Here is a 10,875-nt window from a genome sequence, read left to right as displayed (position 1 = left end):
GCTATATAACTACACTTGAATGATGGGAAGGACACCCAAAAAAATCAGCATATCAATACAGTCTTTGTAGGTCATCTTGTTAGCATACAGGACTGGTACTGTACGAACTACATACCTCTCATATTTCAATGAAATATTTCTTATCCCTTTTTTATCTGCTTTGCTTCCACTATGCTGTGCAGGATTTTAGATTTACCCACTAAGGTCTTTACAACCACTCCCCTACATATGTCCCGCACCACCCTTTCCACAGTTTCCCATTTCAGTTCCGCATGCTTAAGCGCCAAGGGCCAGATTCACAAAGATTGGTCTGTGACTTACTATTGTCGTACTCCTAGCTTAGTCCTAAACTCCACAAGCAATTCTTTGCAAGTCTGCCTAGCCCAAAACTCCAAGCCTCTGTCATAATATTTTGTTTCTGTTAAACTTTACCCTTTCCAAAGAATGGTTATATTTCACAAAGCTTTAATGGGTTGAAATTAAAGCAATGTCATCTATATTATTGATAGAATTTCAAGACTGAACAAACGGGGTGCTACTGTTATATGCATGCAGAATCCACATGATGGATGCTCCCTGTTTAACAGATGAATGATGTTGGAGAGTTTTGAAAATGGAAAAACCCAATAAAGTTTGTTATAAAAAAATATATTTTACGAAGTTATGGAGAAATGCCAGTAAAACCAAAAAAAACGTTGTTGTACATCAAACCAAATAAACTTTGATGTCCTTATTTCCATGGCTGTTCATATCCACCAACATGTAGCCACAGAGCACATAACATGTATTTAACAATGTTGCTAGGTTATCACTATTTGTGGAGAACTTATGTTCAGCACTGTTGCCTTTTATGGCTTGGGAGGGGGTTGGGGGGGGGGGGGGTAACCTACTAACCAGCCATCCTGCGGTTGCAAATTAAGTTGACTTCCTGTATGTGCTGACAGTGTATGCAATCAACTTTGCCTAGAAGTTGGCAGTGTACAAATTGGCATGCAATGGGAGAGTCAAACGGATGCTTTGCATATATGCTGCTCACAAAGGTGTGTCCGCTCGTGCAGTTCTATTATCTGATGCACAGATCACTTGTATGAGCATTCACCAACATTCTAGGTAGGCGCAACAGTGGTAGGAGGAAAGATTCCTTCAATACATTGCTGTTCCACAAAGCATGCACAAGCCCTTCCGGCACAGGCATGTACTCCTAGTCAAGGACCGTTACCAAATAAATTCATACGTTAAAGGACCTTCAGTGATCAAAGACAAAAATAGAGCGAGTCGCAACCAGCTGAGCCTGTATGTCCTACAAAGACCTACGAGCCAATGTGAACAAGCAGGAAATGTGTGAAGACATGTATGTACCTGCATTACCACCAGCCTCAAGAACCCCTCGCCCCATGTTTAGGGAAATAACTTCCACAGCCAACAGCGTTGAGAAGTGTCCTAAAACATCAAATCCGAAGGCTCTGCTTAAAATTAGATTGAGTTATGTATAAGATCAAATATTCATTGTAGACAGGAGTGAAATGGAAACTGCGACACTCTTGGGTCATCCGTTTGAGGCTTCTTGTAAGTGTGCAGGACTTCACAGTTTGCTCCAGTGGTCTAATGGCACCAGCTACGCTAGATTTAGTTGTCATGATCAAACATTTCAGAATAGTCTTTCCTTCCACCACTGTACAGACATGAAGAAAAACACTGCAGTAACATACATTTGTTTGGTGATTTTGTAGCCTTTTTGCAGGGAGATACAGTAGCCTTCTTGCACGGAGACACATTTGCATTAGCAGGTCTACTCAGCTGCTCGTAATACTGCCTCTCTGCATCATCATACCTTGGCTTATCAAACCAGACCTTGTCATACAACGTAATCAGACAATATCAGGTGAAAGCACTACGTATTCACAGCTCAGGGAGTGCTTCTTCTTATGACAAATCTCCTAATATCACACCCGTTGCGGCTAGGGCTGCGGATTTTAGAACTGGGTAACTAGGTTAGATTCTCAGCCCAGGCGCAGCATCTTGTGATTCCGTGCAAATCGCTTCGTTACACTGTGCTTAAAAACTGTTGTGTAAGTGGAGCTGATTTCCGTGTGAAACGCTATAATGCCCTTGGTTCAAGTTTGCGCTATAATTAAGCGGGACAGGCAAGTGGGTGTGGCCTAATGTAATGTAATCGGACAATATTAGGTGAAAGCACTACGTATTCACAGCTCAGGGAGTGCTTCTTCTTATGACAAATCTCCTAATATCTCACCCTTTGCGGCTAGGGCTGAGGATGTTAGAACTGGGTAACTAGGTTAGAATCTCGGCTCAGGCGCAGCATCTTGTGATTCCGTGCAAATCGCTTCGTTACACTGTGCTTAAAAACTGTTGTGTAAGGGGAGCTGATTTCCGTGTGAAGCGCTATAATGCGGGACACGCAAGCGGGTGTGGCCTAATGTAATGTAATCAGACAATATCAGGTGAAAGAAAGCACTAAGCCTGGGAGTTGTGTGCGCGGCGGCAAAAGTGAAAACAGCTGCAGCGTCCCGCGAGTGTAAGGGTACCTGCGAGCGGGAGAGGAAAGCCAGGTGGCGCAGCCAGAGGGCAGCTGTGCGCGTGCCCGCGCGCGTAACCGCAAGCTTTAGGACACAAGCAAAAGCTTGTGCTCTGATTTCTGAAGCCCACTCACTAAATGTCTTGCCACGCCAGTGCATGTGCTGGCTCAGACGAGACCTAAAAAGGGATGTGGAGTGCACACTCACCTGCTCCCCTGGTGTCCCATACAGCTTGCTGTACTGTGGAAGGAGGCTGTCCAGCAGGGCCTTGTTCTTCTCCTCTGTGAAGGCTGGGGCCCTATCCACAGTATGTGCCATTCTTGGAGCCAGAGGATGCAGAGACAGCAGCAGTGGTAGCAGAGATGTCACTCTCAAGCATGTTGTGCAGGCAAGTGAGCTCCCAGGGGAACAGACAGCCTTATATCTGTGCTGCAGAGGCAGATTCAGTCCCATGCGTCAAAAGCAATAGTTCCGACACGTTTGCATCCTATGAATCTGGCCAATCCATCGCATTGCACGCCTCGTACACGCCTTCCGCATCATTTGAAATATTAAATAGCATTGCACTGAGGAGGATGATACATTGTTGCAGACAGCCAACGGATTTTCTAGTAACCGATTTGTACCAGCCTCGAATCCGCGTCAGTCCCCATAGAAGTCCATGCGCAAGGCGTGTGTGCAAGGCATGCGTGCGGCTCCTTCCCTAGGTGTCCGACGCATCTTTCGAATCTGTCATCCACGGCAGTCCCCATAGATGTCCATGTGCAAGGCGTGCGTGCAGCTCCTTCTCTAGGTGTCCGACGCGTCTTTCGAATCGGTCACCCACGTCAGTCCCCATAGATGTCCATGTGCAAGGCGTGCATGCAAGGCGTGAGTGCGGCTCCTTCCCTAGGTGTCCGACGCGTCTTTCGAATTGGTCACCCACGTCAGTCTCCATAGATGTCCATGTGCAAGGGGTGTGTGTAAGGCGTGCGTGCGGCTCCTTCCCTAGGTGTCCGACGCGTCTGTCGAATCAGTCACCTGCGTCAGTCCCCATAGATGTCTATGTGCAAGGCGTGTGTGCGGCTCCTTCCTTAGGTGTCTGACGTGTCTTTCGAATCAGTTACCCGCGTCAGTCACCATAGATGTCCATGTGCAAGGCGTGTGTGCAAGGCGTGTGTGCGGCTCCTTCCCTAGGTGTCCGACGCATCTCTCGAATCGGTCACCCGCGTCACTCCCCATAGATGTCCATGTGCAAGGCATGCATGTGGCTCCTTCCTTAGGTGTCTGACACGTCTTTCGAATCGGTCACCCGCGCCAGTCCCCATAGATGTCCATGTGCAAGGCGTGCGTGCGGCTCCTTCCCTAGGTGTCTGACGCGTCTTTCAAATCAGTTAGCCGCGTCAGTCCCCATAGATGTCCATGTGCAAGGCGTGCATGCAAGGCGTGCATGCAAGGCGTGCGTGCGGCTCCGTCCCTAGGTGTCCAACGCGTCTTTCGAATGGGTCACCCGCGTCAGTCCCCATAGATGTCCATGTGCAAGGCGTGCGTGCTGCTCCTTTCTTAGGTGTCCAACGCGTCTTTCAAATCGGTCGCCCACGTCAGTCCCTATAGAAGTCCATGTGCAAGGCGTGCCACACACCATAGCTTGCCATTGACCCATGGGCACACCAACAACAATACAGTCTGTGACACAGTATCTCAAAGTGCATGTCAGGCTGCATTACCTGTGTGTGAACATGTGATTTTGGATGTTTCACTTAGTGGCACCCACTCCCAGGCAGGGGAAGGTGTCATGGGACAGATACAATTGTGGCCTGGACACCTTTCCACTGTGGTTTTCAAGAGTACATTTCAGTGCATGAGGCATGTACACAGTTCCCGGTGTACATTGTGTACCCTGACTCTTCAGTGGAATGGTATGTGTCTCACTGGGTGTCACAGTGCCACATATGTGATGTTCATCAACAGTATGTGTTCATTTCCATGCAGAGATGACTCAGATTTAATGTGCTCTATGTCAAACGGTCACAACATCCATGTATATTGTCAAAGTGAGTTAATGTTGCGTGATCCATGTGTGATTTGGCAAGAAATCATGGGGCACTTCATGTGTGTGTCATGTGTGTGTTGTGTTGTGCATATGGGATGCTACATCATGATGGTGTCCATGTTGCAACACAAGGTCCCTGTGTGTGTCTGTCAGAAACCTGTGATGTGGGGTAGACATCTGTCCTCACTAGTCACTGTGGTGTGTTTCTGGTGTGTGACACTCGTACTGATGTACTGTGAGAGAGCCCATTGATTGCTCACAGCACAACAGGGACCTTGTTGTGTGGACCTGTCAAGCTGAGATGTCAGATGATGGGCATGTATCTGACATGTGTGCCCATACCCAACAGCACACACATCATGTTCTTGTGTCATGTAATGTGGTTTCATGTGCTATTTGTCATGTACACTGACACATAGATAGGGCGAATGACAAACTGTCTTTGCTCATCTACGTACTGCAAGAGACCATCAGGCACATGCATCAACCTTAAACAAATTCGCAAAACTTGCGAATCGCACAAATAGACCATTTACGATCGCAAAGTACCTTGACCGCAAATATAGCGAAAACCAATGTTTTCGCAAAATTAAAGAATCGCAAATTATTCTAAGAATAAATTTGCGATTCTTTAATTACATCTAGCAAACTGCGATTCGCAATTAAAGAATCACAAATAAATGCATGAAAAATCGCAATTTGCGATTTTACAGAAAATTGCAATTTTGCAAGTGCAAAATAAGAAGGATCACAACCAGGTGGTAATAATTTGTGCAAATCAAATACAGCTGAAAGTCAACAGAAACATACTTAACCCCTTCGACGCGCATGACGGAACGGTTCCGTCATGCACGTCGGTTGCGCTGTGCGCATGACGGAACCGTTCCGTCATGGCCCCGCCCGCGCACAGAACCTTCAGCGTGGCGCGGAAATCCGCGCCGCGCTGAAGGGGTTAAACACACACAGAATGAGCCTGAATATTTCACAATGGCAGGGATTTACCTGATAGCGAGGAGGATGAGGCTCCAGGCAGCAGCACACAGAAGGAGGAGAATACGGGAGCGCATCTTCAGAGTCCGCATTACTTTGCTAGGACAGACAGTAGATGAGATATACGACAAGTATAGGCTCAATGCAATAATGATCCATGATTTAATCAATGAATTGGATCCCATTCTGCAGCGACAGACACGTAGGACTAATGCCATACCCACACATGTGCAGGTCCTATGCTGCCTGCACCTACTGGCATCAGGCAGTTTCCAGAGGGTCATAGCAGTAGCTGGAGGTGTGTCTCAAAGCGCACTTTCAAGAATCTTCAAAGCATTCCTTGATGCCATGATGTCCCGGATCAACTCACACGTTAGCGTCCCCACAACCGCACATGACCTCACCAAGACTAAACTAATTCTACCAGATAGCCCGCTTCCCACAAGTCTTAGGTTGCATTGATTGCACCCATGTGGCAATATGCCCCCCTGCAGGAAATGAATACATATATAGGAATAGAAAATGTTATCATTCCCTTAACATACAGGTAGTATGCAATGCCAAAAACATAATAACTGACATTGTGGCGCAATACCCAGGGAGTGCACATTATTCCTATATATTTCGCCAGAGTGGCATACCAACTCGTCTTGTCAGGGATGAATTTGGAGAGGGACACCTGCTAGGTAAACATGTGTTATTAATGCTCACAGACATTGTACGTATGCAAATGTAGTACTGCCACTGACCCTTAGCTTACTTCCATGTAGGTGACAGCCCATACGCCTTGCGTAATTACCTAATGACGCCGTACCTCAATCCTACAACTGCCAATGAACAGAGGTATAATGATGCGCATATATCGACCAGGAACATCATAGAGCGCACGTTTGGGCTGTTGAAGAGCCGCTTCAGATGCCTCCATAAAACCAGTGGCGCCTTACAATACAACCCTGAACAATGCTGCAAGATAGTAGCAGCATGTGCCATGCTACACAATATTGCCACACAGGGAGGCATAACAATTGAGGTGTTTGAAAGCGACTCGGAGGACAATAACCAGCAAGGGCCACTCCGCCGTGCAGCACATGGGGCAAGCGCAGCAGAAGGCCGCAGGAGACGCATGGAAATAACACAAAATTAATTCCGAAGTGAGTAATGATGAGACAAAACATGGATATTGCTGTCAAAGTATGTTTATCTTAAAAAATAATGACTTGGGTGTTGAAGCACACAGCTTATGTGCCCAGTAGCACAGGAATAGCAGTAATGTACATAAATGTCTTTAAATTAAATCATGACTTGAAAGTCAGTCAAACGTGTTGTGTCCGTCAATGGTTACCTCACCATATCTGTATGTCAGTGTACATGGCAGTCTATCGCTTCCTCCCACGCACACCCAGACACCTTTCAGATGCTGCATCTTCATCCCCTATGTCGGCAGTGGTGAGGGTACTGCTTCGTGTCTTGCGCCTTCCTGCAGTGGTAACAGGCAGAGACAGACTGCTCATGTTTGAGGCCTCCTCACTACCCTCTTCCAGCGCGACAGTATTTGCCTCCATTGTGGCAGCTTGTATCATTTCCACAGCATTGGTCACCTGGCCCAGTGCCTTTGCCACATCTCCACTTCAATGGGATATCTCAGTTTACATGGTCACAGACCTACGTGCCAGCAGTGCAGTGGCTGTGGCGACCCTCTTGTATGTGACACATGTCCCTCCTGCATCACCCTGGTCAGTTCTTTCACACAATCCGTCAGTACTGCTATATTGGCTACCATATTCCCTATTTGTGCCTCCACTAAACGTGTGTATTTCGCCTGCAGGCTCTGCACCCGGAGCATCTGTCCCTTAAGACCACCCCAGGGATCATTAGGTTGGTCCGCCAGCTGTGTGATTAGTGACCTCGCTCTACGCCACCGGCCTCGGGAAGTGCTGCTGCGGAGCTGTGTTTGAGGAGTCGGCGTGGGTGTCTCTTGCGGCTGGATGGCCACTGGTGTTACATGTGCCTCGTCCTCAGTTTCCATTGTCACCAGTGGTGGGACAGTTGCCCTGCGTGTGGTAGGGGCACGTGACTGATTTTTTGGCACCACAGGTATGTCCGTCGCTTCTACAGCGCTAGTTTCCGGGGTGTCATAGAAGTCACTGTCCTTTGCATCTTCACGTTCTGCATCTGTGAGTTAAACAGTGCAAAACAGCATTAATTTCTGTTAGTGATGTCATGTCACAGAAATCATGAGTTCCGTATAAATAAATATTTTGCTGTTACACTAATTTTGAGTTGGTTTATTCCTATTTGTGTATTTGCCATAATACCTGCCTGCATCTCCCATAATGCACTTTGAATTTTAACCAAAATGTGTGCTGTATTTTCATTATGCAACCACAACAGTTTATGGACAGAATGCAGAACAATGTCATACATTCACCCCAGTATAGAGATCTGGGCCTAAATCCATCGTTTATTTCTTCACCATGCCGTTCCAGTTTGAACCCAGCCATATGCAAATCAGTCTTGACCCTGTGCCTCATGGGAACAGTCCAGCCCGAACTGCCAAGCCAGGTCCTCCCTGGACTGGAAACAAGCATCCTAGGACCGGTTTCGGGGTTTCACCCCTCTTCAGCCAGGATAGCTTGATTCCAGTGGCATGGAAAGCACGGGACCCACGTCTGGGCATACCCTTGCCACTCGGGGTGACAAATGCAACCACAACAGTTGATGAACAGAATGCAAAACAATGTCATACATTCACCCCAGTACAGAGATCTGGGCCTAAATCCATCGTTTTTTTGCTCACCATGCCGTTCCAGTTTGAACCCAGCCATATGCAAATCAGTCTTGACCCTGTGCCTCATGGGAACAGTCCAGCCCGAACTGCCAAGCCAGGTCCTCCCTGGACTGGAAACAAGCATCCTAGGACCGGTTTTGGGGTTTCACCCCTCTTCAGCCAGGATAGCTTGATTCCAGTGGCATGGAAAGCACGGGACCCACGTCTGGGCATACCCTTCCCACTCGGGGTGACAAATGCAACCACAACAGTTGATGGACAGAATGCAGAACAATGTCATACATTCACCCCAGTACAGAGATCTGGGCTTAAATCCATCGTTTCTTTGCTCACCATGCCGTTCCAGTTTGAACCCAGCCATATGCAAATCAGTCTTGACCCTGTGCCTCATGGGAACAGTCCAGCCCGAACTGCCAAGCCAGGTCCTCCCTGGACTGGAAACAAGCATCCTAGGACCGGTTTCGTGGTTTCACCCCTCTTCAGCCAGGATAGCTTGATTCCAGTGGTATTTTCATTATGGACATGTGTGCTGTACTGAGCTGATGTAATACCTTTCAATTTAATGACATTTGGCCACATGCATGCATCTTACCTTCAGATGTGTTTGTAGCTCCAGAGGTGTCTAGCTGCGTCACCCCAACAACAGCTTCAGGTTGGGGTGTCGACTCCACCATGCCCACCATGACTGCGCAAGTCGTATCATCTTTTTTTTTAAAATCGTCGATGGTACGGTGTATGACCCCAACAGCGTTCACTTTATTTTGGATCCGGATCCATATTTAGCATTTCTCCTGCTCTGCAACTTTCAATGACAATTTACCAAACAGCTTGTCATGGCCGTTTACCACACCCTCGATTAGTGTGTCTATTTCCTTGTCAGAAAACTTATTTTTCCTCTTCCTGGCACTTTGGCTGTTCTCTCCTGTTGCTGTATCCATTTTGTGAAATGGCCAGGTGTTGTTCCAAATGTTACTTTCACTTCTGTTCAGCTCCTGCAATCAGCTCCCTCTTCTCACTATGACTGTGCACTGAATGAGGCTTGGGCTGCTGACTTCCCAGTAGTGATGTCATCAAGATGCATCAAATGTGCAACTCCGCTATTAACGATTTAGCAAATTGCGAAAGCGCAAATAGCGAGTTCGCAAATTGAGATCTCGCTATTTGTGATAGCTATTTCTTGCGATTCGCTAATATTTTGCTGTTTTTTTGATGCATCGATTTTTGCAATTCCTTATTTGCGATTCCTTATTTTTCGCAAATAAGGAATCGCAAAATTTCACATTGATGCATGTGGCAGCAAATGTCCACAGACCTGGAAACCATGGTTCAACGTGACTGCATGCGATGGTACTGCTTCACCAGGCCACTGATCGAAGAATTGGTGGAGCAGTTGGCCCCACATCTGCAACCTGGCCGGATATACCCTACATCGCTGACCCCCAAGGTGAAGGTGATGGCAGCCCTACACTTTTTTGCCACCGGTACTTTCCAGCACACTGTTGCTACTGTTGGTGGGATGTCACATTCTATGTTCAGCCGTGTGCTTCGGGATGTGTTGGAGGCGATGTTGCATTTCCTCAACCAGTACATCCATTTCCCCAAAGCACAACAACTCACTAACATCAAGGGGGACTTCTATGCCCTGAGCAGGATGACACATGTCATTGGCTCCATTGAAGGGACACATGTGGCTTTGGTACCACTGCAGGCACATGAGCAGACATACTGGAACAGGAAGCATTTCCGCTCTATGAATGCTCTTGTGGTTTGTTTGGCGGCCATGACCATTTCTCATGTGTGTGCAAGGTTCCCGGGCTCAGCGCACGAGGCCTATATAATGAGGAGTAGTCGCAACCCAACGATGATGTCACAGATGCAGTACCAGCGTTCCTTACTTGTCGGTGTGTACTGACTGTTTCGCATTGTATTGTATGTGTTTGCTAAAGTTGATTAGCACCCTATTTTCACACTCGACTAATGTGCAATTGTCTCTCTGTAGGTGACTCCGGAAACCCCAACATGCCGTGGTTGCTGACACCCCTCAGGAACCCTGTGACACCGGCGGAGATGCGCTACAATGAGGCACATGGCCGGACCAGGAGGGTGATCGAGTGGACGTTTGGCCTCCTGAAAAGTAGATTCCGCTGCCTGGACAAGACAGGAGGGGCCTTCCCATATGCACCTGCGAAGGTGCGTAGGATCATCATAGTGTGCTGCATTCGACACAACCTGGCAGTGCGGAAGCGGTTGCCTCTCATTCAGGATGATGATGACAACCTCCACCAGCCGTGGAGGATTCTGCCCTGGGGCATGATGCCAGTGATGATGACGGTGATGGTGATGTTCGGAGCCAGCTGATCCAGAACTTCTTCACATGAATGTCAGTATACAGGTATGTGTTGTCAAAGTATTGTGTCAGCCTGACCTATGTTGGTGGTGCACTGGTGCTGATTGAGTGTGGCAGTATGCTACTTGTCAGGATGCTTGCTGTGATGTGTCCTTTCTGGTAGTCTTTACTCCCAAACAGT

This window comes from Triturus cristatus, chromosome 2_1, assembly GCF_964204655.1.
Source record: "Triturus cristatus chromosome 2_1, aTriCri1.1, whole genome shotgun sequence".
In the NCBI taxonomy this organism is placed as follows: Eukaryota; Metazoa; Chordata; class Amphibia; order Caudata; family Salamandridae; genus Triturus; species Triturus cristatus.
The sequence above is the reverse complement of the archived record's forward strand: the minus strand, read 5'-3'. Positions refer to the sequence as shown.